The sequence below is a fragment of the Bos indicus genome, chromosome 12, assembly GCF_029378745.1.
Source record: "Bos indicus isolate NIAB-ARS_2022 breed Sahiwal x Tharparkar chromosome 12, NIAB-ARS_B.indTharparkar_mat_pri_1.0, whole genome shotgun sequence".
Taxonomy (NCBI): Eukaryota; Metazoa; Chordata; class Mammalia; order Artiodactyla; family Bovidae; genus Bos; species Bos indicus.
Window position 1 is genome coordinate 34,400,289 of NC_091771.1, and position 7,019 is coordinate 34,407,307.

Sequence of the window (7,019 nt, forward strand, 5' to 3'; positions counted from 1 at the left end):
CTCCCAAGGCTCTGGCTTTTTTGTGCCCTTGCCTCGGCTCAAGTTAATTGCTTTTTCTGAAAGGTCCATCTTCCAAAACCATCCTTCCCTCCCTCCCTCCAACTCTACTGACCAATTTATTTTTAAATACTGATTCAGTTCAAAGGCCACCCTCTCTGAGACATTCCTTCCCGCTACCAGAGACAGTCTGTAAAACAGTGACCATCCAGAGGGCAGGACCCTTTGTTCACATCCTCTCCACGTTGCCTAGAACCAGGTTACAATACGTATGAGATAAAGGTTTGCTGAGCAAGTGAGGGCCAGTCAGTGTCTATCTTGATCTCTTGTACTGGAAATATGTGAAACATCCCATGTGAAAGCCATCAACATGTTGCTTTAGTAATTCCCAAGATTACTCCTTTCCTCAATAGTGATCACTAAAGTCTGCGAAAATAAAAATAGACCAGGAGAGGAGGAGAGAAGCTGAAACTCCAATACTTTGGCCACGTGATGAGAAAAACTGACTCACTGGAAAAGACCCTGATGCTGGGAAATATTGAAGGCAGGAGAAGTGGACGACAGAGGATGAGATGGTTGGATGGCATCACCAACTCGATGGACATGATTTTGAGTAAACTCTGGGAGATGGTGAAGGACGGGGAAGCCGGGTGTGCTGCAGCCCTTGGGGTTGCAGAGTTGGACACGACTGAGTGACTGAACATCAAAGGAGAGAAGTAGGGATGTCTTTTCCTGCTGTCATGTTTTTGATGAGGTGACTGTTCAGACAAGACCACAATTTTGAAGCCTATAGTCGTCTGCCTCGAGTGCCATCAGGTTGTATCAGGGACTCTGCCAGTGTCCCACCCATGAGAAGCCTGGGCAGGAAGCCCTCTGACAGCCTCGTCCTGGGGGCTCATCTACACACCTGGCTGAGAGCAGGATTAATGGTGATGAGAAACTTGCCTTGTTCTCTGCACAAAAGATGATGTTGGAGTGGAAGGTCGCCAAGGGAGGATCGGGTAGGGGGGTGTGGAATGCGAGCCTGTACTCAGGAATCCCCCTGTGAGATGATGAGCTCGAGCTGACTGCCTTCTGAGAGGTTCCCAGTGTCTGATCCACAGGCAGGATTTTCTTGCTCTTATTTGGCCTTCAACATTTTAGCAAAGATTAAAAAAAAAGAAAAATCTAGCAGGAGACAAGGAGTGAAACTTGGGGAAGAGATTTGGATCTGGTATTTTTCAGGTTGAAGATGGGCTGAGAGCAGGAAAGTACTTAGATATTTTTCATTTTCTTAGGCATGAGGAATAATTGCATGACGAAAGACCCCAAATTCTTCCCAGATCACTCCTTCCCACAGTGATCCCTCCTTCTTTGACGATTTGACGTGTATGGAGAAGGAAATGGCAACCCACTCTAGTATTCTTGCCTGGAGAATCCCAGGGACAGAGGAACCTAGTGGGCTGCCGTCCCTGGGGTCGCACAGAATCGGACACAACTGAAGCGACTTAGCAGCAGCAGCAGCAGTCCTAACTAGTCCTCTAACTGTATCATATGTTTCAGTTTCTCCTCTCCAACAAGACTGTGACATTCATGTGAAAAGAAAAAAAAAAAATATATATATATATACACACACACACATAGTAGCTCAGAGTACTACTAGATACATTAGAAATAATACACAGGTGTTAATTGATTAATTTATGACAAATGCTTAAGAGATTAAATGACCATCATTTAAAAATAAAATCAAACTGAAAACTTCTCTCAGTGAAAACTTTCCACAGATTTTTTTTTTTTTTAAAGAGTGGGAAGGCAGTGGGCGTGCTGAGTTTTCAATTAGATATTTTGCTGCCAAGAAGAGAAACTTAGAGTATAGGAAAAAACAAAACCTGAAGCCAAACAAAGCTGATATTTTTCAAGGGCTCACTTAATTTCAAAACCACAGCATTTTTCATTGCTTTTTAACTTAAAAAAAAAAAAAAAAAAGACAGCTATGCACATCTGCTCAAAATTCAGTCCAGAGGTGAAATGATGAAATGAAGCTGTATCACACATGTAGTTTTGATGTCCCCTGTTGGCACACGGAAATGCCAGAGGACATGCTTAAATAACCTGGCATGTGAGACCAGTACTTGTTAAGGGGCCAGACACACGGCCCATGAAAAGCATCTATACGGATAATTTCAAATCGGAGATGCTGAATTCTCGCAGGCTCCTGTTTTGACCAATCTGAGATTATATGGAACACGCTGTTTTCAGCATCCACACCTGACTTCAGGCACAAGGACGTAGAAAAAACTGGGGCCTAAATCCCATGCCTCCAGTTGCTGGAATTCTGAGTTTTTCTTCACAGGCTGGCCTAGCCTTTCTGGGGATTGATTACCTTTCTGGGTTGTGCTGGAATATAATTCTTACCCCCTGTAGTTTGTGCAAAAACTCTTTTGGAGGATACTGTCCACCATTTCTTCACTTAAAGCCATCCTTACATACACCAATTCTTTTTAGATTTGGCTTGGAGGATAATAAATCTGTAAAAAAGATAACATTCTTCTGTCTGCTGCTGTTATTACACATTTCTCTTGTTTTCACTTTTGCTTTGGCCTCCAGAAAGCTCAGTCATGTTTTGTATTCAATTATAGAAACAATGTTACATGTTAATATTGTTGTATTTGCTGTAGCTTTCCCTTCTCTCTCATTCTCCCTTTAATGGGTCTATCATATGCTTTTTTCGGGTAAATTTTATCAAGACCCCTCTGGAGAAGGGCAGGATTTATAGAAATGATAACGCATAACTTTTTAAAAACATTTAAAAATATTTGACTGCGCTAGGTCTTTGTTGCCACACGAGGGCTTTCTCTCTCTGCAGTGCCTGGGCTTCTCCTTGCAGTGGCTTCTCTTGTGAAGTGCAGGCTCTAGGTGCATGGGCTTCAGTAGCTGCAGCACGTGGACTCAGTAACTGTTGCTCTCGGACTCCAGAGCGTGCACTCAGTAGTAGCTTCCAGGCATGCGGAATCTTCCTGGACCACGGACTGGGAACCTGCGTCTGTAGGCAGCATCCCCTGCATTGGCAGGCAGATTCTCATGCTCTGCACCACCAGGGAAGTCCATAACCATCTTTTATTGTCCAGCTAAATTGTCTTTATTTTAGATTATTTGCCCTGGAAGAAATGGACTGCACCCTTTTTAAAGAAATGAGAGAGGAATAGCTTGCTTCTCTATGAGGTTAACCATGAACACGGCATCCACGCTGGCACAGGATTAGGTTTGATAACCAGGGAATGACTCATTCTTAGAAGCTTTAGTTTCTCAAGTTCTCTTCTTTATTTAGTGTGTTACCCTGGAAAGGTACACAAAGTATATCTAAGAAAATACAGTTAATAAAATTACGCAGACAACAGCAGTGAAGTTAGAACAACCATGACTAATACAGCAAACTATAAATAAGATTTTAAAATGTAGATTTGTCTGGATGTTAGAGACACACTGGCCCAGATGATCAGTCCTGGGGTCCATCCACAGTGGGTTCCCTTCAACAGTATCCTGCATCAGCCACCCAAGCTGTGCATGCGGGGCCCTGGGTATGCGGGCTGCCTTGCACTGCCTTGTCCTAATAATCATTTACATTGGATCCTTGGTCAGACAGACATGGCTCCAGAACAGATACAGCTCATCAACTCTGTGGAGGTGAAGGAGCTCTCTGAGCAAACACGGCAGCCAGGCAGGTGCTGGAGGGTGGTCACAGGTGCACCGGCAGCCAGGGAAGCCCTTCTGACTCCAGGTGCTTCCACCACCCTCTCTGGGGTGCTGTGCACACCTTGACTTCCCATGACATCACAATTCCTCTAATCTGGAAGTGATTTTGAGGTCTCCTGGGCAGTTTTCCACTGCACACAGTGGGGCTGTGGTCCCTGAGGTCTCCTGGGCAGCTCCCCACTGCACACAGTGGGGCCGTGGTCCCTGAGGTCTCCTGGGCAGTTCCCCACTGCACACAGTGGGGCTGGTGTCCCTGAGATTTCCTGGGCAGGTCTCCACTGCATGCAGTGGGGCTGTGGTCTGAGGTCTCCTAAGCAGTTCCACTCTGCACACAGTGGGGCTGGTGTCCCTGAGGTCTCCTGGTCAGTTTTCCACTGCACACAGTGGGGCTGTAGTTTCTGAGGTCCTCTGGGCAGTTAGTTCTCCACTGCACGCAGTGGGGCTGTGGTCTGAGGTCTCCTGGGCAGTTCCCCACTGCACACAGTTGGGCTATGGTCCCTGAACCTTCCTGTGTGTTTTGAGCTGTGAGTGGCTCCCGCCTTGCCCTGGGCCCTGGGTAGGTCCTGGGCTGCATCACCTGCGGGAGCCTGGAGGATGAGTGGCCCACCAGCCTCCGTTGCACCTTGGGAGGCTGAGTCTCAGCACTTTCTGGCCTTCCTTTTCTCATTTGCGAAATGAGGAGATTGGAACAGGCTCTGTTTTGAGCAAACCCCTTGGGATCTGTATCAGAATAGTTTTCACAAAGACAAAAAATAAAAATAAAAAAAATAAAACCACAACTGAGGGTCTTTTCCCCACACCCTGTGTCATAGAAGCTCTGATCTGGGACTCTTTTTAACGATGCCGCTGCGCCCCCCTGTGGTTGGAAGCAGAGTCACGAAGGGTGTTGGTGCCCTGGACTCTGGGGAAACGCCGGCTGGAACCTTGGATATCAGTACAGATGCCTCCAATGTCAGTAGAGACACACAGACTAACCCACCAGCACTCGCTAGATAGACTGGTGGCCAAGTACAATGGAGAGACCCCAGGGTTAGCAGTCTGGGAAGACTAGCAGCCAATGGAGTCCCTCTTGCTTGGAGGACAAGAAGTGGGGTGTTTCTCAGCCCCCCCGGAGAGTCAGCTTCCCTCCGCATGCAACCAGCACCAGAAGAGCTCCCAGGCCATGCTTGGAGCCTCTGGGTGGCCTTCTTGTCCGGTCCTCACCTCCTGGCTCGGCTGCCTCCAGACCAGGGACTCACCCACCAAGTCAGGAAGATCAGCCCTGTCAGACAGAATCTGCCTAACCTTTCCTTTTCCTCTGTGCTTAGTCTAGAGTCTGTGGCTCACACTGGGAAGGAGTGGGGCAGGTAGAGTGCAGAAGCCCCGCCCACAACACAGAACCCAACATGGCAGCTGTGATGGGCCCTGTGCAGAGAGGCTTCTGGGCAATGGGACTGGAGCCTAACATCTCAGCTGTGCCCACCCCAGTGAGCACCCTGCCCCCTACATGCCAAGGAGACCCAGAAAGCAACTCTGCCTCAGCCTGTGCAGGAAGCAGGTGCTCTACACTAGGAGCTCTAGCCTCTCCATTATTTAAAATTTTATTTATTTTTTTTTATTGAAGTGGGAGGTTGGGGTAAGCAGATGCAGGCTATTATGTACAGAATGAATAAACAAGATCCTACTGTATAACACAGTTCGGTTCAGTTCAGTCGCTCAGTCGTGTCTGACTCTTTACAACCCCATGAACTGCAGCATGCCAGGCTTTCCTGTCCATCATCAACTCCTGGAGCTTACTCAAACTCATGTCCATTATGTTGGTGATGCCATCCCACCATCTTATCCTCTGTCATCCCCTTCTCCTCCCACCTTCAGTCATTCCTAGTATGAGGGTCTTTCCCAGGGAGTCAGTTCTTCACATCAGGTGGCCAAAGTATTGGAGTTTCATCTTCAGCATCAATCCTTCCAATGAATATTCAGGACTGATTTCCTTTAGGATAGACTGGTTGGATCTCCTTGCTGTCCAAGGGAGTCTCAAGAGTCTTCTTCAACACCACAGTTCAAAAGCAATGATTCTTCAGCGCTCAGCTTTATTTATAGTCCAATTCTCACATCCATACATGACTACTGGAAAAACCAAAGCTTTGACTAGATGGACCTTTGTTGACAAAGTAATGTCTCTGCTTTTTAACATGCTGTCTACGTTGGTCATAACTTTTCTTCCAAGGAGCAAGCATCTTTTAATTTCAAGGCTGCAGTCACCATCTGCAGTGATTTTGGAGCCCCCAAAATAAAGTCTCTCACTGTTTCCACTGTTTCCCCATCTAATTGCCATGAAGTGATGGGACCCAATGTCATGATCTTTGTTTTCTGAATGTTGAGTTTTAAGCCAACTTTTTCACTCTCCTCTTTCACTTTCATCACAAGTCTCATTAGTTCTTCTTCACTTTCTGTCATAAGTGTGGTGTCATCTATGTATCTGAGGTTATTGGTATTTCTCCCGGCAATCTTCATTCCAGCTTGTACTTCATTCAGCCTGGCATTTTGCATGATGTGCTCTGCATATAAGTTAAATAAGTAGGGTGACAATATACAGCCTTGACGTACTCCTTTACCGATTTGGAACCACTCTGTTGTTCCATGTCCAGTTCTAACTGTTGCTTCTTGATCTGCATACAGATTTCTCAGGAGGCAGGTCAGGTGCTCTGGTATTCCCATCTCTTGAAGAATTTTCCATAGTTTGTTGTGATCCACACAGTCAAAGGCTTTGGCATAGTCAAAGCAGAAATAGATGTTTTTCTGGAACTCTCTCGCTGTTTTTTATGATCCAGCAGATGTTGGCAATTTGATCTCTGGTTCCTCTGCTTTTTCTAAATCCAGTTTGAACATCTGGAAGTTCATGGTTCACTTACTGTTGAAGCCTGGTTTGGAGGATTTTGAACATTCCTTTGCTAGCGTGTGAGATGAGGGCAATTGTACGTTAGTTTGAACATTCTTTGGCATTGCCTTTCTTTGGGATTGGAATGAAAACTGACCTTTTCCAGTCCTGTGGCCACTGCTGAGCTTTCCAATTTGCTGGCATGTTGAGTGCAGCACTTTCACAGCATCATCTTTTAGGACTTGAAATAAGCTCAACTGGAATTCCATCACCTCCACTACCTTTGTTCATAGTGATGCTTCCTAAGGCCCATTTGATTTCACATTCCAGGATGTCTGGCTCTAGGTGAGTGATCACACCATCGTGATTATCTGGGTTGTGAAGATCTATTTTGTACAGTTCTTCTGTGTATTCTTGCCACCTCTTCTTA